General features: G+C 35.7%; 2 long non-coding RNA genes across 2 annotated transcripts; one reads left to right on the top strand and one right to left on the bottom strand.

Moving 5' to 3' along the window:
• Positions 1 to 2,043: 2,043 nt before the first annotated feature.
• On the bottom strand, positions 2,044 to 2,949 carry LOC139844561 (uncharacterized). The gene is made up of 3 exons (XR_011758007.1): positions 2,666 to 2,949; positions 2,274 to 2,508; positions 2,044 to 2,183 (listed from the first exon to the last, which is right to left on the bottom strand). It is a non-coding gene; the product is annotated as an uncharacterized lncRNA (long non-coding RNA).
• A 5,786-nt stretch (positions 2,950 to 8,735) lies between these two features.
• LOC139904260 (uncharacterized) lies at positions 8,736 to 10,849 on the top strand. Its single transcript, XR_011778716.1, has 4 exons — positions 8,736 to 9,019; positions 9,139 to 9,230; positions 10,126 to 10,235; positions 10,321 to 10,849. It is a non-coding gene; the product is annotated as an uncharacterized lncRNA (long non-coding RNA).
• Positions 10,850 to 26,690: the final 15,841 nt, after the last annotated feature.

The raw sequence follows: 26,690 nt of genomic DNA, 5'->3' as shown, positions 1-26,690 counted from the left end.
TTCAAGAACTTTCAAGCCATCCAAGGATCCTTTGAAGCTAGATCCATTTGTCTCTTTTCCAGTAGGTTTATCCACAAAACTTGAGGTAGTAATGATGTTCTTAACATCATTCGATTCATACATATAAAGCTATCTTATTCGAAGGTTTAAACTTGAAATCACTAGAACATAGTTTAGTTAATTCTAAACTTGTTCGCAAACAAAAGTTAATCCTTCTAACTTGACTTTTAAAATCAACTAAACACATGTTCTATATCTATATGATATTCTAACTTAATGATTTAAAACCGAAAAACACGAAAAACACCGTAAAACCGGATATACGCCGTTGTAGTAACACCGCGGGCTGTTTTGGGTTAGTTAATTAAAAACTATGATAAATTTTGATTTAAAAGTTGTTCTTCTGGGAAAATGATATTTCTTATGAACATGAAACTATATCCAAAAATCATGGTTAAACTCAAAGTGGAAGTATGTTTTCCAAAATGGTCATCCAGACGTCGTTCTTTCGACTGAAATGACTACGTTTACAAAAACGACCTGTAACCTGTAATTCTGACTATAAACTTATACTTTTTCTGTATAGATTCATAAACTTAAGTTCAATACGAAACCATAGCAATTGGATTCACTCAAAACGGATTTAAAACGAAGAAGTTATGGGTAAAACAAGATTGGTTATTTTTGCTTGTTGTAGCTACGTGAAAATTGGTAACAAATCTATATTAATCATATCCTAGCTAACTTATATTGTATTATACATGTATTCTAATATATTATGTAATCTTGGGATACCATAGACACGTATGCAAATGTTTTGACATATCATATCGACCCATCTATATATATTATTTGGAACAACCATAGACACTCTATATGCAGTAATGTTGGAGTTAGCTATACAGGGTTGAGGTTGATTCCAAAAATATATATAGTTTGAGTTGTGATCTAGCCTGAGACGTGTATACACTGGGTCGTGGATTGATTCAAGATAATATATATCGATTTATTTCTGTACATCTAATTATGGACAACTAGTTGTAGGTTACTAACGAGGACAGCTGACTTAATACACTCAAATCTTTAAAACATAATAAAAATGGTTGTAATTATATTTTGATCATACTTTGATATATATGTACATATTTGTATAGGTTCGTGAATCGATCCGTGGCCAAGTCTTATTTCCGAGGAAGGAAATATCTGTGAAAGTGAGTTATAGTCCCACTTTTAAAATCTAATATTTTTGGGATGAGAATACATGCAGGTTTTATAAATAATTTACAAAATAGACACAAGTACGTGAAACTACATTCTATGGTTGAATTATCGAAATCGAATATGCCCTTTTTATTAAGTCTGGTAATCTAAGAATTAGGGAACAGACACCCTAATTGACGCGAATCCTAAAGATAGATCTATTGGGCCTAACAAACCCCATCCAAAGTACCGGATGCTTTAGTACTTCGAAATTTATATCATATCCGAAGGGTGTCCCGGAATGATGGGAATATTCTTAAATATGCATCTTGTTAATGTCGGTTACCAGGTGTTCACCATATGAATGATTTTTATCTCTATGTATGGGATGTGTATTGAAATATGAAATCTTGTGGTCTATTGTTTAGAATTAACTAAACATATAATAAGATGTTAAAAAGCACATACAGAGTCCTAATATAATGTTTTCAAGGTTGGTACCATTAAAAAAGTCCTAATACAAATGTATTTGTAAACAATATGGCGTCCTATTAAGTAATAGTATTAAAATCAGAAAATGAGTCCTATCAAGTCATAGTAATTCCGAATAGGTTTCTATATTCAGATCTGGGTTCGAATACTTAGGTCCGGTTCGGGTTCTTTTACGATTCAGGTATTCTGATCGGTTTGATTATTTGGGCCCGGATCGGATTATTGGATCCTCCATATATTCGGGGGCCTAGTTTTTATTTAATTTAAATTTTGGACATTCAATTAATAATTTCTATTAAAAATAAATATAAAATTAAACATAATCATATTTTAATGAATTGTACTCATAAATTGAAAAACACCAAACATTAAAAATTCATAGATAATTCAACATATCAATACTAAAATAACATTCGACAAAGAAAATAAAATAAAAAGCAACGAAGAACGTCTTCAATCAACACATATCTTTATTAATCCAAAGGTACCACCTGCAAATAAAAAAATTCATATATTTATAAGCATAAAAGTGCATGTTATAAATAAAAATTAATATTATCACAAATTTATGGTAGACATACCGATATGAACGTAGAAGGCCACACGATAGTTACGCCTGTAGCATCCTCAACTTTCTTAATCGAATCAAATGACGTAACCACATCAACACCTTTTTTAAGGACATGTTGAAGCACACCAATAATCTCCAATCTCTACACTGTCAATTACCACAGTTGGATCCAAGCTCCTCAACCATCCTCATCCTACCTTCTCGCTAGGGTTAAGTATATTGTGTACAAAAACTTCATCTCCGACCTAGAAATACGTATGCAAGAAGCAGTTATGAATGTTAAAGGTAAATATCAAGCACATTAAGGTGTTAAATAGAAAAATACCTTGAACAGTGAAGCTACATATATATGTTCAATATCCATAACGAAATAAGACATCACAAAACCAACATCAAACTTACCTTCATATATGAGTCGAGATCGGTGTACCAGGTAACCTGCATCAAGACAGTTTCAAAAGTAGTAATAGCAATTTTAGGTAAAATATTTATATAGTCCAGGAACCAACTTTTTTATACTAGTAACAAAAATACACACACGTCTGAGATAGTACTTTCAAATCCAATAAAAAAAATCACTAATCAACTAACAGAATCAAAATTGCTAAAGTAATGTAACATTTAATAGATACCAAGAAATGATACTAAAAGAACCTTAACAAAAAAAAAAAAAAAAAAAGTATAATCAGGAACAAATAGAAACTTTACCGGATATCATGTTTTTCTCCCAAAATTAGATGCAAGCTTTGTAAGCGATACAATAACACATACAAACCTAAATATTGTTTAACCAAAATATAAACATGAAAGAAGTATAAACAACATCAAAATTAATTTCAAACCCTAAAGTTCATGAAATCAGTAGATGAGGGTAAGAAAACATATTAAGATGATTGGTGGTGGGTAGTTGCTTACTTTGAACACACTTCTTAAACCGTGAACACTTGAAGTATATGCTTTCCCAAACGCATAATTTAACATCTAGATTTCCAAAACATGTATATAACTCTCTTAACAAGTTTCTAACTTCTACAATAGAAATGCTAACCTCAAGACAGGGTAACCACTTATCAGACTTGCCAAGCTCCTCGAATAGAAGAAAACAATGTTCGATCCTGACTAACTTGACAACAAGGTCCGTCCCAATTCTTTTGCCTCACCATTTTCCTCGGGCTTTGATGTGTTTCATATGGGTCAAACTCTTGAACTTCAAATAATTGTGTACCTAATGAGATTACAACATATTAAGATGTTAATTAATCATCAATATTTAAATCAACCTTGTAACACATTACAATCAAAAGATAAAACAAGTGTTTAGTTCAAAATTCATCATATAACCATATATCTATGTCCGACTAAATAACTTCATTGCACATTTTCAAAATACAGCAACTTAACGTCTGGACAAAAATCAATCAAATTAACATCAATAATCGATCAGTATCTAATTATTACATTAATTAAATACATACGTGGTCAGAAGATTCGTTGTGAGGAACGACGTGAGAATTAAAAAATATCTACAATACCGTCAAGAGGAACGAATCCAAGAAGCATTCCGATGAGTCACTTAGCTTGAAGATAATGAAAGGATGAACCTTCTCTGACAACGTAATAGACAACAGAAGGAATTGTAGAACTGTTTGATCGAAAGACGCCATGATTGCAGATTTTTCGACGGTTGAACGATCAGTTCAGGAAGTAACTGCAGCGAGTACACAACGGCGCTAGGGTTTAAAAAGTAACTTGATTTGGGAACAAAAATGGTGCGGTAAGATCTGTTTGTTAAAATTAAACTATGGCCCATAAATCAGCCTCTAATATTAATATAAAATACCTTAGTATTTATACCAAGCTTATTCAGGCCCATTTCAATTAGTTCTGACTAGTAAAATTCTGGCGCACGCGATGCGACGGGACTTTTCGAATTGCATATTCATATTTAACATAACGCTATGTATTTACAAAATTAAAAACGCGTTGTTACGGGTATGATTGGAAGCACGTGGTTAGTACCTAGTGTGCATAATGGACTCCACGTTTTTAACGTCGAAAAGACCGCATAAAAAAGGGAACAGAACCATCGATACGGTGTGGTTACTTTGTATGTAAATGTATAAAAATTTTGGGTAAAGATTTAATTCGAAGCGAGCGGAAAGATGTGGACCGTTAAAAATTTGGGTGGATGTTGCTTAAGTTTTGTTAATTAAATAATAATTTTACAGTTTTTACTCCAGTAAATTTGGCATGTTTAACATTGTTTGGGGGGGTGTTTGGTAACTTTTTTTGAAGTGTCGCTTGATAAGTGTGTGGAGATTCAAACGACCAAAGTTTGGACTTCATTTAATATAGGATAAATTTAATAATTTATTTATTAGTTAAGTATTAATTACTTATTTAAATATATTGTATAGTGTATATATATATTATATATCATATAGTATAAAAATCAATCAATACATCCATGCATTTAAATATATATATCTATATCTAAATAGGGGTGTTCAAAATCAAATCCGAATTCTTGGATAATCGAAAATTCGGATAATGAACTTGCTTATCCGATATTTGAATCTGAAATTTAGGATTTAAATATCAGATTATTCGAACATCTGAATTTTACTTTTAAAGTGAGATAAGATTTGATAAAAAAAAATAAAAATATCCTCCACGAAAGAGGATGCCCACTATATGTCTTACGTGAACCCACCACATTCTTGTATATATTGGGAGTTAATTTCTCTCATCGATAGTAGATTCTAAATATAATTTAGCTACTTTTTCCATTGCCTCCATCATTTCTGAACATAAAATAACAACCATAAGCTCGTAAAATTATAAAATAACAATGAACAAGATATTAGCTTATAAAGTTTTCATAATTCATAGATTCACAATATCAAAATGCGAGATCGCGAGTCATAATCGATTAGATGAGATACGAGATATCAGGGTTACAGTCAATTAGAAGGTAGACATGCGAGACTGCGAGTCATAATCAATTAATGATAAAATACCGAAATGTATAGAATGTAGAGATGAGATCAAAAGATGGAGATTAAATGAGAGTCATAATGGAATAATCGATGCCGCATAGTAATTTCAGATTTGGGGTTTTACTTTGAGTTTAAGTTATTTGTGTAAAGGGTGTTATTTTTAATTGCCCAATATAAATAATAAAATTAATTAAATAAATTATATTATATTATAAGTAAATATAAATATAAAATATAAAGTATAAATATATATTAACAAAAGTATTAATTTCTGATATTCGGATTATCGAATATTTAAAAATTTTGGAAAGTGTATCCGATATCCGAATCCTAAAAATCGAATATCTGATTTCTCGAATATATGAGAATTTGTATATCCGATTTTTTGGATCGAATTTTGAAATTATTCGGCTTGCGGATTCGGATTCGGATATTCGGAACACCCCTAATATCCGTACATCTACCTATACATATACATACATACATATATAACTAATTCTATTTCGTCGCGTGTCATTTTCTCATTAACTCGTGCCATATGTCACTTTATTATTAACTTTTTTCACATGTATCTTTTTCACATGTTTCTTAATTCTTTATCGACAAGTTATATAGAAGACATAGTCAAAGGTCGCATCCAATTGTGTAGGTGCATGACTTGTTTTGTGTCGTTCCCATGACTTGTTCTCTTTTTGTGTGTGTTCGGCTTCGATGTGTGTCCGGTTAAACGTGGATCGTTTCGTTTTTTGGTAGTAGTTTTATACAAGTAGGGGTGGCAGAAAGACTACCCGGTGGGTAAACCCGAAACTCGATACTTTTGGGTCGAGTTCGGGTTCGGGTATTCGGGTCTTGGGTCGGGCATGAGGATGATTTTGATTTTTTTTCCCGGGTTTGGTTCGGGATGGGTTTAGATACAAACCCGCATACATGACCCGTATACCTGACCCATATACCCGTATACACGACCCGAAGGGGATTTCAATTTTATTAATAACAATAATAAAATTTAATAATAATAATATAAGCTACATTGTAGTATTGTATTATTTTTCGATATTAATATACATTTATTTAGATTTAATACTCAAATCAATAACTTTATTGAAAAATAAATTGAAGTAGGTGAAATGGTGAATGAGAATGACTAACAACGGGATATTCGATACCCGCGAGAAAACCCAGTAACCCGATAGTTTGTAAGTGAACGGGGATCCCCGTTTACCCATGGGGAAACCCGATAACCTGACGGTTAGTAAGTAAATGGAGACCTGACAGGTATGGTTCCGGGTTTAGGACAAGGTTTCCTAACCGGGTTCGGGTATGGGATTACCTAAAATCGGCCCAAACTCGACCCGATGCCATCCATATCTACAAGCGAGGTGTGCCATAATTTTCTTTTTGCGTAATGTTCTATATGATTCTTTCACCGGTTAATAAATAGATGCTTTTTCGCGGGAAAAAAAGTAAAAAATGCAACAAAGAACTAAAAGGGGGGTGATTCTCACACACCACTTTTTGATCTATGTACACTTTTATCTCATAAAATCACAACTATCCTCCTAGAAAGTTGAACTTATATTATTATTGTATATATATAATCAAAAGTAAAATAGATAACTAGGTGTACATGAATTAAAAAGTGGTGTGCGAAGACTCTCCCAAACTAAGAATATCACTCTCGAAAATTAGGCACCAAACTTCCCTCATTTTCTTCTCCAAATTTTTCAACACTTTCCTCTTAAATTTTGTTCCCACTTTCAAAAGATTTTAACCTTCCATTTCATTTAGAATTCCCCATTTCTGTTTCTTCCTTATACTCATTGTAACCCCTCAGCTGTCAATCTTCCCCTATTTTTTTTCTAACCCTAATTTCGGAGGAAAAAAAAAATCATGTTGCTTAATTCATTCTTAAGAAACATTGAATCGCACGTACATGCAAAGGAACTCTCGGTCAACCCATCATATGAACTTATCTGTCAATTAACGATAATTTTTGAATGGATAAATTTTGATCTTGTTATGCTTTGATTAATAATAGATTTAATCTAGTAACATGAGTCCCGAGGTGAACATTTTGATCAAATAAGGTTTGTTTAGCATAATCGTATGTCTTATATCCATTAAGATCCGTAACCTGAATGGAACATTGTATAATCAAATAAGGTTTGTTTAATAATAGTTGTGTGTATTTGCTTTCGTCAGTTTTTGACATTTTACAATTTGCATGAAATATTACTTGAAAGGGTCAACAAATTAACTGTGAAAGGTTATACAGTTGAACTGTGAAAGGTTATACAGTTGAACTAGTATCTTCTTTTTTTTTTGAACAACGATTTGAATCACTTTAGTTGAACTAGTATCTTGATACGTTTTTTTTGTATTGTTGCAAATTATTGTAAACCGTTCGAATTACAATGATGGCAGAAAATTATCTTGATACATCTGAATATGATGCCATGAAGATGCAACAATGGTCTAAAAGATCAAAAAGCAACAAAAGTTTTTCTTCAAAGTCGTAAATATAATGGAGGATTATAATTACTTGGTTAGTTTGATCGATTTCGTTAACAAACTAGCCTTAATTGAAACATTTGTCAATTTTTTTTATGTGCAGTACTAATCTGGTTGGCTTTTACCACGCTATCGGCGTTCTCCATTGATCGTTGGATGTGATTAAAGTTCTGTGAGAAGGAAAGGAAAGATGATGTATCTTCACCGCTTTGGGTACCCGATGGAGATTTCTCTGCCGCTTAGTGTGTGGATGGAAGTGGCATCGAGATTAAGTTAGTATTTTTTTCCTCTTTTTTTGTTATGGATTTTTTTACCCGATATTTGATATGTATTATGTATGTATGTATGTGTATATGCTTCACATTTTAATATCTTATTTTTTTCGAGTTTTGTTGGCATTATATCTTATTTAAATGTGAATGTTAAATTATGACAATTACCTTATAATTTGTGATTTTCTCTGTATTTGCATATATATATATAAGTGGTTTGAATTGTCGATTTTGGTTATGTGATTGCAAGCATTGACTTGGAGTGTGACAGACATATACATAGCATATTTGAAATAATAATTTTCTCAGTCATAGAGGTCTTATAGGTTTTTGTATGCTTTATTCAACCTTATATAGTTGTTATTTTCTTTAAATAAAATTCGTAAGTCCACTTCATCACAATAATCAATATTTTAGAGGAATTAGTAGTTTGATAAATGTATTAGTATTAGTGAGGTTTTAATGTTTTATAAAACTGTACTAAGTGGTTTTGTAATTTAGTGATTTAACGTGATTCTTGTGATTGTTAAAAGTAGATAGAATAGGTTAGAATTTGATGTTCAAAGTTGTTACATGTGTTGACCTGTGTGTTGATTTTGTGTTCCCTTTGTTTATTTTAGTTTTCAGGGTTGCTATTATTTGTATTTGAGTGGATAACAGATTGACTGCTTTTGTTTTGTTGTTTGTTGTTGGTGGACAACATGACTTAAAAAGGCAGAGAATGGTTTTTGTTGGTGAGTGTTCTACTCTGATAGCAAGTATCGGTGTATCAAAAGTTTCTCTGTTCGGTTCTATTTCGGAGAGGCAACTTCAGAGGTGTAGCTATTTGAGGGATTGTAATCGTTTAAACCAGTTGCTTCACGGTGGTTACTCTAATGTTGTTTATCAGTATGATTCAACGGGGATTGCAACGGGAACAACTAGTGGTGTTGTTAATGATGGACAGTCAGTTGGATCTAACAAGTTGAATCACGGTATGTCACTTGAACTATAAGATTCTGTTAGTTTTTTCATTAGTTTATCAAGTTTTTTTCTTTACCTTTTGGAACTTGTGGTCAAATTTACCATTGTATTGGATCCCTGTGCCGTCCAGATGGTAGTCTTCCCAGGTTTCTATAACTATATTTCACATGAAGTTTGCCAACTATTTGAAGGAAGAGCAACCATTTGGCTATGTCAAAGGAGGTACGAATATCGAATTACCTATCTTGTCAACGTTGTAGTGATAAATTGTTAGCGTAACCGTTAAATCGACCTATTTGTGTGACCACTTGATTAATTTTTCAGTAGTGACATACTCTTAAATTAAGTACTCATTGATTCACCTTTGTTGATAAGATAGATCTAAGCATCAGCCCGAGTGTTTAGAAGTTTTTTATGCCAACTTTGAGTTAATATTTAGGATCTCTGTAACTTGATTTCTACTTAAATTTTCAGTAAAGTTTCAAGCTCCCATATCTCTGAAGCTACCAAGTTTCAATTCAATACCAGCAAAAGTCTTTAACATTAAGATGATCATTCTGTTTCAATTAATTAATGATTTGTGTGTGTGGTGGGTGGGTATAGACGTATAGTGTGGCCAATCTGACCCGGCCATTTTGACCCAACCTAAACGTTTTAAATTTTGACTCATAATCCAACCCGACAATTTTGTCACATAGCCACCTATAGTTACATGTAAAAGCAATTCAATGAATTAACAAATTAACTAATACCAACAAAAACACCATGATAGAGTAGTACTTTATGTATATGACCCCGCGCATTTCTCTGTCATCTTTTATTCTCCTTGTTGAAATTTATTGCACAATTTTTAGGTCACCTGAATGTTAGTAAACATTTGACACTTCCTGTTATGATTCACTTTTTTGTAATACCCATTCTTAAAGCTTATTTTCTGATACTAACTGAATTTAATTGATTGTCTTGAATGTTAGTAAACATTTGACAATGCCTGATATGATTGACTTTGGGGTAATACCCGATGATATCCGATTTCTGTAGTTTTTATACAAGATTATGTTTTGGTATTCGAAAATGGATTTTCGTAATAACAAACCAAGTAACTTCTTCACAACAGGTACGAGCTCAAAAATTCCCCCTTGCCAACGCCCGCGATCAACAAAGAGCACAAACACACAACCGCAACAACCAGTTGTAGCTCTTAAAGACAACTGTTCCAAGATGATGGTAAAGCATTCATTATGGTTTTTATTACGTGCACCTGCAATCAAGTTTCAATCACAATGTTACTTAATATTTTCTACCAAAACAGACATGCAGGAAACATACACAAAGAAAAAGCGTGACTAAACAACACTGTTGTACACTCTTTTGAAGACTAGAACGTGCTTGAAGTCACCAAGATTTTGAAAAAACACTGATGTTAGTAAACTTTTGACTTAGCTACTAGGCACCCATGTCATTGATGCTCTTTTGATGTAACCACTAAGGAATAACCATGCAACTAACGTTGCTACTAAACATCAATATTAAACATGTACCTAATATGCTTTTGATGTAACCACTAGGTAGGCATGCCAATAATTATGTAAACAACTGTATATCCACTGCAAATGAACCACGTAAAAGATAAACTTGCGGCGAAGTGTGGGCACGAAAAACTCATCTATCAATCAACAAAAATGTACAGTTAAAGTATAATTGGTCACTAGATAATAAGCTGAAAGGAAGTTGACTTGAGAGAACAATGTCGATGTTTTCATATCAATTAATCAGTATGACACTGAAAATGTCTATTATTGAATGTGAAAGTTATTGCATTACCATAGGGAACGATTATTATTTGTAATATTTGTAGTTATAGAAGAGCATTATTGGTGATTCATTTGTTTTATTAGAGAATAGTACTACAAATTTTATACTACATTATAACTCCTTGGTAATAGATTTTTGTATTGCTTTTTAGTTTGTAAGTTTAATATGCTTTTCTTTGCATATCTTTAACCTTTACATTGCTATTAGTGATCACAATTAACACATAATGCGACATGAAACCGTTATATGACTTTTATATATGGTGTCCAATTAAATTAATACATAATGCGATACGAAACCATTAAATATATTATAAAGTTCCATTTAATGATTCACAATTAAAGTGTCCTACTAAATCATATGCTAATTAAGACCCCAAAAACTCATCCGTTATATTAAAAAATCAAAGTGTCCTTCAAAATTACAATGATACGGCATAAGTGTCACATGTCCTATTAGATTTTGATGTAATACGACTAAAACAAATAAATGTCCTATGATATTTCACTTCATATGACTTTTATATAAGGTGTCCTATTAATTAACACATAATCTGACACCATAACGTTAAATGTCTTATAAAATCCCGTTTAATGATCCACAATTAAAGTGTCATATGAAATCATATGATAATTATGACCCCATAAACTCATCTGTCCTATTAGCTTCTGATGTAATACGACGAGGACAAATAAATATCCTATGATAGTTTATTTCATATGATGTTTGTATAAAGCGTTCTATTAAATTAACACATAATGCAACACAAAAATGTTAAATGTTTTATAAAGTTCTATTTTATGATTTACAATTAAAGCGTCATATTAAATCATATATGATAATTAAGCCTCAAAACACTAATCAGTCCTATTAAAAAATCTAAGTGTCCTATTATGTTCTATTATAATACGAGTCACACAAATAAACGTCTTATAAAAAGTAAATTTGATATGATCGTCATATTATGTGTCCTAATACATTACAAAATAATGAGACAAACAACATTTAAATGTCTTATATAGTCCTTTTATATGATCCACAATTTAAATGTCCTATTATCTCATATTAACTCATATGATAATTAGGACGCCTAAAACTCATCCATCCTATTAATAATTTACATGTCCTAATAACATACATATATAAGACATAAGTACCAAGTGTCCTATTATGTTACAGTATAATAAGACTCTCGATAATAAATGTCCTCTAAAGGTTTATTTGATATGACTTTTATATAAGGTGTCCTATTAAATTAACACGTAATGTGACATCAAACCGTTAAATGTCTTAAAAAGTCTCATTTAATGAGTCACTATTAAAGTGTCATGTGAAATCATATGATAATTAAGACCCAAATAATTAAAAGTGTACTAATATTTACAATGATACGACATAAGTATGACATGTCCTATTAGCTTAAGATATGATACGACTAGGACAATTAAATGTCCTATGATACTATATTTAATATGACTTTTATATAAGGTGTCCTATTAAATTAACACATAATGCGACACTAAACTGTTAAATGTCTTATAAAGTACCATTTTATGATTCATAATTAAAATGTCCTATGAAATCATATAATAATTATGACCCCAAAAACTAAAAGTGTCCTAAAAATTGACAAAGATACGACATAAGTATTACATGTCCTATTAGCTAAATATATAATACGACTAGGACAAATAAATGTCCTATTATAGTTTATTTCATATGACTTTTATATAAAGTGTCCTATTAAATTAACACATAATGCGACACTAAACAGTTAAATGTCTTATAACGAAACATTTTATGAATCACAATTAAAGTGTCCTATGAAATCATATGATAATTATGACCTCAAAAACTAAAAGTGTCCTATTAAAGAATTTAAGTGTCCTATTATATATAATATAATACGACTCACACAAATAAATGTCTTATAAAGAGTAACTTTAATATGACCGTCATATCATGTGTCCTATTACTCTACCAAATAATAAGACACACACATTTAAATGTCTTATAAAGTCTCTTTATATGATACACAATTTAAATGTCATATTATATCATATTAACTATTATGATAATTAGGACCCCAAAAACTAAATCGTCCTAATAACATACATTTATAGGACGTATGTACAAAATTTCCTATTATGCTACAATATAATAAGACTCTCGGAAATAAATATACTTTAAACGTATATTTCATATGACGTTCATAACAAGTGTCCTATTACATAAATACATAATGAGACACTAACGAATAAAGGTCTTATAAGCTCCTCTATTAGGATCCACTTTCTAAGTGTCCTATGAAAATATTTGATAATAGGACACAAAAAAATAATGTGTCCCAGAAAAGAGCTCTTTAGGACCCCACTCTAAAAGAGTATATCATAATGGGACCCTAAATATCGTCTGGTCCTATCTATGTAACTTTTACGACCCCATTTTACTAGGTCCCAGGAAAAAAGGTCCTATAAGTGCACTTTTGTTGTAGTGACAATTACTATATATATGGAAATGCTTTTAACATGATGTTGGGAGTAACATGAACTTGTCATGCTGAATTTTCTTAGGTTAATGGCTGGTAGAGTTTGTAGGATCGTTTTCAGGTCTACCAACATGTACAACACATAAGCTCATGAGTTTCACATTACTCTAAAACCAATTGGTGATAGAGGGAGGTACTCATAAGCTTATATATGCACATTTGTTTGTTTCACTTTCTGATATGAGTCACAATTAACTGATTAGCTCCAACAATCACCCTTTAATCGGTTTATTCATGCACTTGTATCATATAACGTGGATTTTTATCCCCGAACCCTGTTTAAGACTATCTCGACTTTTTCCGAACCCCCGACCTCTTCCCTTGGTCACGTCTACAGTCACTCTGATTTAAATCTCCGCTGCCACAATGATTACACTCGTGCCACCCGGCTCTGATACCATTTGTAGGATCGTTTTTAGGTCCACTAACATTTACAACATATAAGTTCATGAGTTCTACATTCCTTTAAAACCAATTGGTGATAGAGGAAGGTTTTCATAAGCTTATATATGCACTTTTTTTTTTCACTTTTTGATGTGGGACACAATTAAACAATTAGCTCCAACAGAGTTTATATTGTTATTTTGTATCCCATAATTAACTTGTAAAACGTTAATTTGGATAGATATATTTGTCATAATTTCTTCTAGTACAACGTAAACATTTAAACATATGTTCATTATTGTTACTACTCCCTCCGTCTCATTCTAATAGTCCACAGACAAAAAACACGCAGTTTTAGGAAATCTCACTAATTTCATTTCTCCACCAATGAAATATCTTCTCTCTCCAGATCCACCAATGAAATATCTACTTTTCTTTCTATTTATGGAAGTGGACTATCAGAATGGGACAACCCAAAATAGAATAATGGCCTATTGGAATGAGACGGAGGTAGTAATATATACCAAACGCCCGTACCAAACGTGTAACGACCCTGGTTTTTCCAACGTTATTTATTAATAATTATTATTATTAATACGCTTGATTAAACGAATGTATGTTATTACATTTACATGTTGCTTTAATTGCCCGTACTTGAACTTTAAATGCCCGAAACGTCTTTGTGACACCCGGAACTTGCACGAATAATATTCTAAGATATTATTTACATTCATGATTAATTTTATTAATCATTTTAATTAACTAAGGCCTTTAGTTAGTTACTTGGGCTTAAGATGGACTTTTATTGGATTACTTGTAAACTACTTACAACTTGGGCCTTTTAAGAGTTAATGGACTAGTGTAAGCCCACCCTACTCATATTTTGGATTAATTAGCCCAACTCTTGCAAGTGTAAGTATCATTTAGGACATGGAACTAGTTAGTTGCTTAGAAATGGAATCTAGTTGCCATAATCCCCATGTAACCCCACTCTTTAACCAACTTTTAAACTCTTTACATGCTAGTGACCATCAAATACTTCCATCCACTCCCCAAATGCTGCTGGCCGAAAGTTTGAGGCCTTTAGAGAGGTCTTTTGCTTTCATTTTTTTTCATTACACTCATCCTTGTTTCATTCTCTCAAAACACACACAATTTCCTCTCAAGTTTCTCTCCTTTTTCTCTCTAATTTGTAAGCAACTTGAAGAGTTTTTCTCTCTTTTTTTTCTCTTGCAAACCGTAGCCTAGTCCCCAATTATCATCATCAATCTTTGTTGTTATTACTTGTTCTTGTTAAAGATTAATTACTTGTCTTGTTACTTGTTATTATTACTTAATTACATGTCTTTCTTTACTAAGTTACAAGAACAAACTTTTTAGTTTGATTCTCCATTTATATCTTGTATTTTACAAGAACATCAAGAACATAAGCTATCTAGTTATGTTCTACATATTTTGTTTCAAAGATTTAAAGTTCATAGTTGTAGAAACTCATTACTTGTAAGTTCTTGAAGTAACTTTAAAGTTACTTCACTTAAAGATCAACTTGGGTTGAATCTTTAAAAGTATGAGCAACTATGAACCATTTTCTTGTTTAGTTAGTTTTCTACTTTATTTGTTTCAAAGATTACAAGTTCTTGTTGTTTAAAATCATACTTGCAAGTCATGGAAGTGAACTTCAAGTTTACTTTCCTTAAAGATCAAGACTTAGGCTTGAATCTTTAAAGTATGAACAACACTTGGACTAGCAACTTGTTTACTTAACTTGTTTACTTCATTTTATGCACCTTATTTACATATTGTTAGTTTGTTTGGTCAAGAACTACAAGTTAGTCTTGATCTCATTTCTCTTGAACAAAAGTTAACTTTATTTAAGTTTCAAGAACAAGGAAGTGTAACTTACTAGTTATGACTTCATAAACTTGCAAAGGATCTAAGTTATCTAGCTTATGGTCTTCTAAATTTGTCATAAACAAAAGCTATAAAGCTTACATACACTTTACTAGTTGTTGATTTAAGTTTATAACTTGTTTTTACTACTAAAGTTCATGTAAGTGTTGAAACTAAGCCTTGATGTAACCTTGGTTCATCAAACACTTACAACACTTGCACTTGAGTTATGATGGACAAACCTTGGTCAAAATGATGTTAACACATCAACGAGTTGTACACTTGAAGCTATACGCATCAAGAATGAGAACCGTGATGAACATCAAGCACCGAGACAACCGGAACTCTCCAAAACCCACTGTTCTGTCCAAAACCTACTGACCTGATGCTTCTGGAACAGACCAGTAGACCTGGGCTGTTCTAACCTTGATTTTTAGATAGAACTTTTCGAGTAGATAATTTTTCATTTAGGACTCGTCTTCATCCGAGTTACGGTTTAGGATTTATGGCCCTCCGATCGTCACTATGTCCGTTTAACGTTGTGCAGAAATTTCAGACCTACTCGCACTTAAACCGTTGCCACGGTCAAACGAAGACGAGTTAGCTTCTGTAAATTTAACCACACTTAAACGACTCATAAACGGAGCCATAGCCACTGGCCTCACCTCTGTTCGGTTTGTGTGGAGGCCGTGGTGACTGACCGAAGTCAGCCTTTGTTTTAAACGACTTTCATAAACGAGTCTTACTTGTTTCCTTTTGTTTAATGATGATTGATGATGACCCTTATGACCTTAATTACATACTTGTAAACCTTTTGAGACGACTTATTGACTTAGTGCTATTTGACTTAGGTTGAGGACGTTTGGACCGTTACTTGCACACCACTTTCCGACTACTACCTTACCGTTACTACTAATCATTGTGAGTTATAGCATTCCCTTTTTACTTTAACTTATTTTGGGAACTGAGAATACATGCGGATTTTATGTTTTACATACTAGGCACGAGTACTTAAACTTATATATGTGTGGGTTATACAACGGCATAAACATTCCCTTTAGCTCGGTAACGTTTAATCATTGGTTTTTGAACCATGAACGCGAATCTTAGATATGGATCCATAGGGTTTGACATCCCCACTCGGGCTAGTAGCGCTAGCATTTAACGAGTGTTTAATACTTCGAGGTTATACGCACTTGCCAAGTGCACTTTAAGGGGGTACATTAAACGTTAAGTTAGTTACCGGGTGCCCACGGTTAAGCATATACTTTTACATACTTTTGAAACGCTCGTTGTAGCACTGAAATCTCGTGGCCTACTTACATTACTGTTATACTTAAACTATAGCTCACCAACCTTTGTGTTGACCTTTTTAAGCATGTATTTTCTCAGGTGCTTGAAGTCGCTTCCGCTATCTTACTAGTCGTGCTGTAGAACCCGCTGCCTAGTGTTGTTATCGCATGACTACTTATGTTGCATTCAAACTTTTTACTTATGAACTTATGTTATGTAACGACCATTATGGTCACGTACACTTATTTAATGCTCCTACTCAGTGAAGCATACTTTGATTTGTAAAACAATTGACGTATGTTATGACGTCACTTTTATTAATGAATGCAAACTCTGTTTTGAAAACGCATATAGTACTTAACCTTGTAATGATCCTGTTGATGATGGTCCGTACATGATGATTTAGTACGGGGCGTCACATTTGGTATCAGAGCATTGGTTGTAGGGAATTAGGATGCATTAGTGAGTCTAAGACCGACCCGAGTAGGATTCACTAATAGGGCTAATCTACAACTTGTTAGTTTACTTGTTTCCGCTGAACTTACTGCATGCTGCTGCTTACTGTTACTGCTATATGCCGTATGCTACTACGTGATTTCACTACTGCATGCTATTACTTGCTTTCGATTGCATGCTAGTTTCGTACGATTACTGATATTGCCATGCTACTTATTGTTATACATGATTTAAACTGTTGGCCTATTATTTGCTTGCTTTATGACATACTGACATGGAAAATTTATTTTTCCTTGTTCAGATGTCGGACGTTCCACCTACTGACATCCCGAGCGGCCCATGCCCCGTTGTTCCACCCACTGCTGCACCTGTTGCTGCTGCTGCTGCTGCCGACATTCCGGCCCCGACACCCACTGGCGACCTCGGCGCCTCTAGTTCTGGAGCTAGCTCTAGTGTGCCCATCCCGGCGTCTTCTTCCAGACCCCCGAGGCAACTGGCTCACATTGGTGGCATGGAGATCCCCGCGGAGTTCGGGGAAGGTCCCTTCCGTAATCACTGGTGCACACCTTGCCGACGCACTGCCGACGGCCGCTTAGCCGTGATTACGCCAGGCCGACACCGACAGATGTTGGCCGCTTTCGGATATGTTGAGCCACCCGCGCCACCACCGCATGATTCAGACGACGGTTCTTCCACCGATGCTTCTTCAGACGACACCTCATCTGACGACTCCAGTGATGAGGAGGATCCCGCTGACCGACCGATTCAGGCACCTTCTACCCCGCCGAAGAAGCGGTATCGCTTCGCTGGCATAATTCCTGGTCGAACTGTCACTGACGCTTATGGTCGGCGTCGTAGGATCACTGCTCGTAAACGGCTGGTGCCGTACCCCGCCGACCCACAGATATTACCGTCTCCACCCAGAGCCGGACCATCCACTTCAGCACCACCGGCTCCACCTGCACCGCCAGCACCACCTGCCCCACCATCTTCCTCTAATGAGGAAATGAGGCGGGAGATTGAGATTCTCCAGACTCGAGTTACTGAGCTCGAGGAGCAGTTGGCTCATGTTTTGGACATCTTGTACCCACCATCGCCGTAGGACTTTGTACTAGATTCTGTATTGTAATCTCTTTTGTAATTTCATATTTCACTTATGTAATGTATGAACTTATTATCATTAATGAATGGAATTTGTGTTGCTTACTTCTTGCGCAAGTGTTCTATTTACGTTATCATCTCATGGTTTTGTGGTACTTATATCTGCTTGCGTTATTTAATCAACATGTGTTGTGCTGTTTTCATGTTGGTTGTTATATAATGTACTATTATTATTTGCATAATGGATTTTGACTTGAGTCAAAATGTTTGTATAGAACATTATGGCCAACAGGAGATCTATCCCCACCGCGGCACAAATTGAGGAAATGATTAACGAGCGAGTCGCTGCTGCACTAGCTGAAAGACAACCCCAAGCTCCACCACCACCGCCTGTCAATCCACCTGTCGTTCGAGATGGGTGTACTTACAAGGAATTTCAAAGCTGCAAGCCACACTACTTCAATGGCACTGAGGGACCCGTCGGTCTCACCAGATGGTTCGAAAAGTTGGAATCGGTATTCAGGGTTAGCAATTGTTCTGAGGCTAACAAAACGAAATTTGCATCTTGCACACTTTCTGATGGCGCGCTTACATGGTGGAATACCATGGCCCAAGCGCAAGGAATTGATGAGGCGTATGCTACGCCTTGGGAAGAATTTAAATGTGCTATGATCGAGGAATACTGTCCGAGAACCGAGATTCAAAAGATGGAAATCGAATTTATGCAATTGAAAACCGTAGGGAACGACCTTAACAGCTACAACCGTAGGTTTTTGGAATTGGCTCTTATGTGTCCAACCATGGTCACCCCCGAATTTAAGCGTTTGGAGAAATACTTCTCGGGACTTCCTAAGTCCATCAAGGGTAATGTTACCTCATCCAAGCCACCAAGTGTTCCCGAAGCAATGCGCATGGCGCATACTCTCTTGAATCAAATAATCCTTGACGAGCCGGAGAAGGCTAAGTTTGAAACTGTTAGTGGTGAAAAGAGGAAATGGGACAACAACCACAACAACAACAGGGGTAGGAACTATGATCAAAACCCGGCAAAACGACATGAAGGGTTCAGGCAAAACAACAACATGCACAACAACAACACCAACCCCAACAACAACAACCGCACCAATCCGAACTACAAAGGAACCTTACCACAATGCAATAGGTGCTACAAGCACCACACTGGGTATTGCAATGTTATCTGTGAGAAGTGCCAACGATCTGGACATGTTGGCAAGGATTGCAAGGTTACCACTTTGAATGTGAAGCCAAACCACAACAACAATGGGCCTAAGAAGTGTTATGAATGTGGAAAGACGGGCCATTTCAGAAACGAGTGTCCTAACAAGCGTAAGGATGGCGGACCACCACGTGCTAGAGCCTTCAATGTTAATGCAAGAGATGCACGCGACAACCCCGACTTGGTAACAGGTATATTTAAAATCAACAATCTTTTAGCTTCTGTCCTATTCGATACTGGTGCTGATAGGAGCTATGTGTGTAGACATTTTTGTGATAAGTTAGATTGGTCGTTAGTTCCTTTGAAGGAAAGTATGCTTGTCGAGGTCGCCAATGGAAAACTCGAAAAGGTTGACCATATTAGTCGTGGGGCTATTATCAACATAGCCGGTGTAGACTTTGAGATAGACTTGATTCCCATTAAGTTGGGAAGTTTTGATGTTATTATTGGTATGGATTGGTTGACTAAGATTAGAGCCGAGATTATTTGTGGAGACAAAGCTCTCCGTATACCCCAAGGAGACGGTGAGCCACTAACCATTTATGGCGAGAGATGTACCTCGCAACTGAACCTCATTAGTTGCGTGAAGGCGCAAAAGATAATGAAGAAGGGACGTTTTGCTGTCCTAGCCCACGTGAAAACCGTAGGAACCGAGGAGAAGAAAGTGGAAGATGTGCGTATTGTGAACGAGTTCTCCGATGTCTTTCCCGAAGAACTGCCTGGATTACCGCCACCGAGGGCAGTAGAGTTTCAGATTGACTTAGTGCCAGGAGCTGCACCTGTAGCTCGCGCACCCTATAGACTTGCACTTTCCGAGATGCAAGAATTGCAAAGCCAACTACAAGAGTTACTTGATCGAGGGTTTATTCAACCAAGTTCTTCGCCGTGGGGCGCACCTGTATTGTTTGTGAAGAAGAAGGATGGATCCTTCCGAATGTGTATCGACTACCGTGAGCTTAACAAATTAACAATCAAGAATCGGTATCCTCTTCCACGGATTGACGATCTTTTTGACCAACTGCAAGGATCGTGTGTTTACTCAAAGATCGATTTGCGATCGGGCTATCACCAGTTGAGGGTGAAAGAAAGCGACGTGATGAAAACTGCATTTAGAACCCGCTATGGTCATTATGAGTTTCTTGTAATGCCATTCGGTCTAACCAATGCACCTGCTGTATTTATGGACCTTATGAACCGTGTTTGCAAGCCGTACTTGGACAAGTTTGTTATAGTCTTCATTGATGATATCCTCATCTACTCTAAGAGCGAGGAAGAACACGAGCATCATCTCCGATTAGTGCTTGAACTCTTAAGACAAGAGAAACTTTACGCCAAATTCTCCAAGTGCGAATTTTGGTTGAAGGAAGTACAGTTTTTGGGTCATGTTGTGAGCGACCAGGGTATCAAAGTTGATCCCGCCAAGATTGAAGCCATCAGCAAGTGGGAGACCCCCACTACTCCAATGCATATTCGCCAATTTCTAGGTCTCGCCGGTTATTATAGAAGGTTTATCGAAGGATTTTCTCTGATTGCGCGTCCTTTGACCGCACTGACTCACAAGGGCAAGTAGTTCATTTGGGAACCCACACACGAATCAGCATTCCAAACTTTGAAGAAGAAGTTAACCTCCGCACCTATCCTATCACTTCTTGAAGGCAGTGACGACTTTGTTGTTTATTGCGATGCATCGAAGAGTGGTTTTGGTTGTGTATTGATGCAACGATCAAAGGTTATTGCCTATGCCTCCCGCCAATTGAAGATTCACGAACGGAACTACACTACACATGATCTTGAACTTGGAGCCGTTGTCTTTGCACTCAAATTGTGGAGACATTATTTGTATGGAACTAAGAGCACTATCTTCACCGATCACAAGAGTCTCCAGCACATCTTCAATCAGAAGCAATTGAATATGAGACAGCGTCGATGGATCGAGACGCTCAACGACTACGATTGTGAACTCCGTTATCACCCTGGCAAGGCCAATGTTGTAGCTGACGCTTTAAGTCGAAAGGAGAGGACGGCACCTCTCCGTGTTAGGGCTCTGAACATCACCATCCATTCGAACCTCAACAACCAGATCAGAGTAGCCCAAGTTGAGGCTCTCAAGGAGGAGAACATATCTCACGAGCATTTGAACATACTTGTCTCTCGATTCGAGGTTAGAGAGTCTGGACTCCGATGTTATGCCGGAAGAATTTGGGTACCTTACTATGGAGATCTACGAAGCCTGATACTTGATGAAGCACACAAATCGAGATATTCGATTCACCCCGGTGCAGGTAAGATGTACCACGACCTTAAAGAACAGTATTGGTGGCCCAATCTCAAGAAAGATGTTGCATCTTATGTTAGTAAGTGTTTGACTTGCTCAAAAGTTAAAGCCGAGCATCAAAAACCTTCTGGGTTACTTCAACAGCCGGAAATCCCACAATGGAAGTGGGAAAGGATCACAATGGATTTCATTACTAAGCTGCCGAAGACGGTGGGCGGATGCGATACTATTTGGGTTATTGTTGACCGCCTCACCAAATCTGCACACTTCCTAGCGATGAAGGAAACTGATACAATGGAAAGACTTGCTCAGCTGTACATCAAAGAGGTTGTATCTCGTCATGGTGTACCTTTATCAATCATCTCCGATCGCGATCCCCGTTTTGCTTCCAGATTTTGGCGTTCTTTGCAAGAAGCCATGGGAACTCGTCTTGACATGAGTACTGCTTATCATCCTCAGACTGACGGGCAAAGTGAACGAACGATTCAGACCTTGGAGGACATGCTGCGTGCATGTGTCATTGATTTTGGAAAGGCCTGGGAAAGGCATTTGCCACTCGCCGAATTCTCGTACAACAACAGTTATCACTCGAGCCTTAAAGCTGCACCTTTTGAAGCGTTGTATGGTCGCAAGTGCCGTTCTCCTCTTTGTTGGGCCGAGCTAGGTGAAGTGCAACTCACCGGGCCCGAGATAGTCCATGAAACCTCGGAAAAGATTGCTCAGATTCAAAACAGACTCAAGACTGCCCGTGATCGCCAAAAGAGCTATGCCGATCTTAAACGGAAAGACTTTGAATTTAATGTTGGTGATCGTGTAATGTTGAAGGTTGCACCTTGGAAAGGTGTGATCCGTTTTGGAAAACGTGGAAAGTTGAACCCACGGTACATTGGTCCATTCGAGATCTTGGAACGTGTTGGACCAGTTGCATACCGTTTGGATCTACCAGCACAATTGAGCTTAGTTCATCCTACCTTCCATGTGTCAAACTTGAAGAAGTGTCTTGCTGCACCCGAACTCATCATACCATTGGAAGAACTTACTATTGATGACAAACTCCACTTTGTGGAGGAACCTGTTGAGATTATGGATCGTGAGATCAAAACTTTGAAACGCAACAAGATTCCGATTGTACGAGTACGATGGAATGCCAAACGAGGACCTGAGTTTACTTGGGAACGTGAGGATCAAATGATGCGGAAATATCCTCATCTTTTCCCGACTCCTCCATCTACTTCCGCTTAAAATTTCGGGACGAAATTTTCTTTAACAGGTGGGTAATGTAACGACCCTGGTTTTTCCAACGTTATTTATTAATAATTATTATTATTAATACGCTTGATTAAACGAATGCATGTTATTACATTTACATGTTGCTTTAATTGCCCGTACTTGAACTTTAAATGCCCGAAACGTCTTTGTGACACCCGGAACTTGCACGAATAATATTCTAAGATATTATTTACATTCATGATTAATTTTATTAATCATTTTAATTAACTAAGGCCTTTAGTTAGTTACTTGGGCTTAAGATGGACTTTTATTGGATTACTTGTAAACTACTTATAACTTGGGCCTTTTAAGAGTTAATGGACTAGTGTAAGCCCACCCTACTCATATTTTGGATTAATTAGCCCAACTCTTGCAAGTGTAAGTATCATTTAGGACATGGAACTAGTTAGTTGCTTAGAAATGGAATCTAGTTGCCATAATCCCCATGTAACCCCACTCTTTAACCAACTTTTAAACTCTTTACATGCTAGTGACCATCAAATACTTCCATCCACTCCCCAAATGCTACTGGCCGAAAGTTTGAGGCCTTTAGAGAGGTCTTTTGCTTTCATTTTTTTTCATTACACTCATCCTTGTTTCATTCTCTCAAAACACACACAATTTCCTCTCAAGTTTCTCTCCTTTTTCTCTCTAATTTGTAAGCAACTTGAAGAGTTTTTCTCTCTTTTTTTTTCTCTTGCAAACCGTAGCCTAGTCCCCAATTATCATCATCAATCTTTGTTGTTATTACTTGTTCTTGTTAAAGATTAATTACTTGTCTTGTTACTTGTTATTATTACTTAATTACATGTCTTTCTTTACTAAGTTACAAGAACAAACTTTTTAGTTTGATTCTCCATTTATATCTTGTATTTTACAAGAACATCAAGAACATAAGCTATCTAGTTATGTTCTACATATTTTGTTTCAAAGATTTAAAGTTCATAGTTGTAGAAACTCATTACTTGTAAGTTCTTGAAGTAACTTTAAAGTTACTTCACTTAAAGATCAACTTGGGTTGAATCTTTAAAAGTATGAGCAACTATGAACCATTTTCTTGTTTAGTTAGTTTTCTACTTTATTTGTTTCAAAGATTACAAGTTCTTGTTGTTTAAAATCATACTTGCAAGTCATGGAAGTGAACTTCAAGTTTACTTTCCTTAAAGATCAAGACTTAGGCTTGAATCTTTAAAGTATGAACAACACTTGGACTAGCAACTTGTTTACTTAACTTGTTTACTTCATTTTATGCACCTTATTTACATATTGTTAGTTTGTTTGGTCAAGAACTACAAGTTAGTCTTGATCTCATTTCTCTTGAACAAAAGTTAACTTTATTTAAGTTTCAAGAACAAGGAAGTGTAACTTACTAGTTATGACTTCATAAACTTGCAAAGGATCTAAGTTATCTAGCTTATGGTCTTCTAAATTTGTCATAAACAAAAGCTATAAAGCTTACATACACTTTACTAGTTGTTGATTTAAGTTTATAACTTGTTTTTACTACTAAAGTTCATGTAAGTGTTGAAACTAAGCCTTGATGTAACCTTGGTTCATCAAACACTTACAACACTTGCACTTGAGTTATGATGGACAAACCTTGGTCAAAATGATGTTAACACATCAACGAGTTGTACACTTGAAGCTATACGCATCAAGAATGAGAACCGTGATGAACATCAAGCACCGAGACAACCGGAACTCTCCAAAACCCACTGTTCTGTCCAAAACCTACTGACCTGATGCTTCTGGAACAGACCAGTAGACCTGGGCTGTTCTAACCTTGATTTTTAGATAGAACTTTTCGAGTAGATAATTTTTCATTTAGGACTCGTCTTCATCCGAGTTACGGTTTAGGATTTATGGCCCTCCGATCGTCACTATGTCCGTTTAACGTTGTGCAGAAATTTCAGACCTACTCGCACTTAAACCGTTGCCACGGTCAAACGAAGACGAGTTAGCTTCTGTAAATTTAACCACACTTAAACGACTCATAAACGGAGCCATAGCCACTGGCCTCACCTCTGTTCGGTTTGTGTGGAGGCCGTGGTGACTGACCGAAGTCAGCCTTTGTTTTAAACGACTTTCATAAACGAGTCTTACTTGTTTCCTTTTGTTTAATGATGATTGATGATGACCCTTATGACCTTAATTACATACTTGTAAACCTTTTGAGACGACTTATTGACTTAGTGCTATTTGACTTAGGTTGAGGACGTTTGGACCGTTACTTGCACACCACTTTCCGACTACTACCTTACCGTTACTACTAATCATTGTGAGTTATAGCATTCCCTTTTTACTTTAACTTATTTTGGGAACTGAGAATACATGCGGATTTTATGTTTTACATACTAGGCACGAGTACTTAAACTTATATATGTGTGGGTTATACAACGGCATAAACATTCCCTTTAGCTCGGTAACGTTTAATCATTGGTTTTTGAACCATGAACGCGAATCTTAGATATGGATCCATAGGGTTTGACATCCCCACTCGGGCTAGTAGCGCTAGCATTTAACGAGTGTTTAATACTTCGAGGTTATACGCACTTGCCAAGTGCACTTTAAGGGGGTACATTAAACGTTAAGTTAGTTACCGGGTGCCCACGGTTAAGCATATACTTTTACATACTTTTGAAACGCTCGTTGTAGCACTGAAATCTCGTGGACTACTTACATTACTGTTATACTTAAACTATAGCTCACCAACCTTTGTGTTGACCTTTTTAAGCATGTATTTTCTCAGGTGCTTGAAGTCGCTTCCGCTATCTTACTAGTCGTGCTGTAGAACCCGCTGCCTAGTGTTGTTATCGCATGACTACTTATGTTGCATTCAAACTTTTTACTTATGAACTTATGTTATGTAACGACCATTATGGTCACGTACACTTATTTAATGCTCCTACTCAGTGAAGCATACTTTGATTTGTAAAACAATTGACGTATGTTATGACGTCACTTTTATTAATGAATGCAAACTCTGTTTTGAAAACGCATATAGTACTTAACCTTGTAATGATCCTGTTGATGATGGTCCGTACATGATGATTTAGTACGGGGCGTCACAAAACGACCATACCAAAGACGTCCTATAATCTATTTAATTCAACTGGCAGCTAGGGATAACAATAGATCGGGGATGTATCGAGTGACCCTATATTCATATACATATCTATATCCATATCTACTTATCATTTAAAATCCATATTCATATCCATTTAAATATAATTCATCCATTCATATCCATATCTTTCGGATGAAGCAGGTAAACGGATACCCGTTGAATGTTAAGTTTTTCTAAAAGTATTCTTATTATGAATGAAATCATCAAAGTATTTTAACAAAAATATGTAATATATGCAAGATATACAAATTTTAATTTTTAAATTATACTAAAAGCCATGTGCTTTT

Source organism: Rutidosis leptorrhynchoides, chromosome 4, assembly GCF_046630445.1.
Source record: "Rutidosis leptorrhynchoides isolate AG116_Rl617_1_P2 chromosome 4, CSIRO_AGI_Rlap_v1, whole genome shotgun sequence".
Lineage (NCBI taxonomy): Eukaryota > Viridiplantae > Streptophyta > Magnoliopsida > Asterales > Asteraceae > Rutidosis > Rutidosis leptorrhynchoides.
Note: the sequence above shows the minus strand (reverse complement) of the source record. Positions and strands in the feature narration are given on the sequence as shown.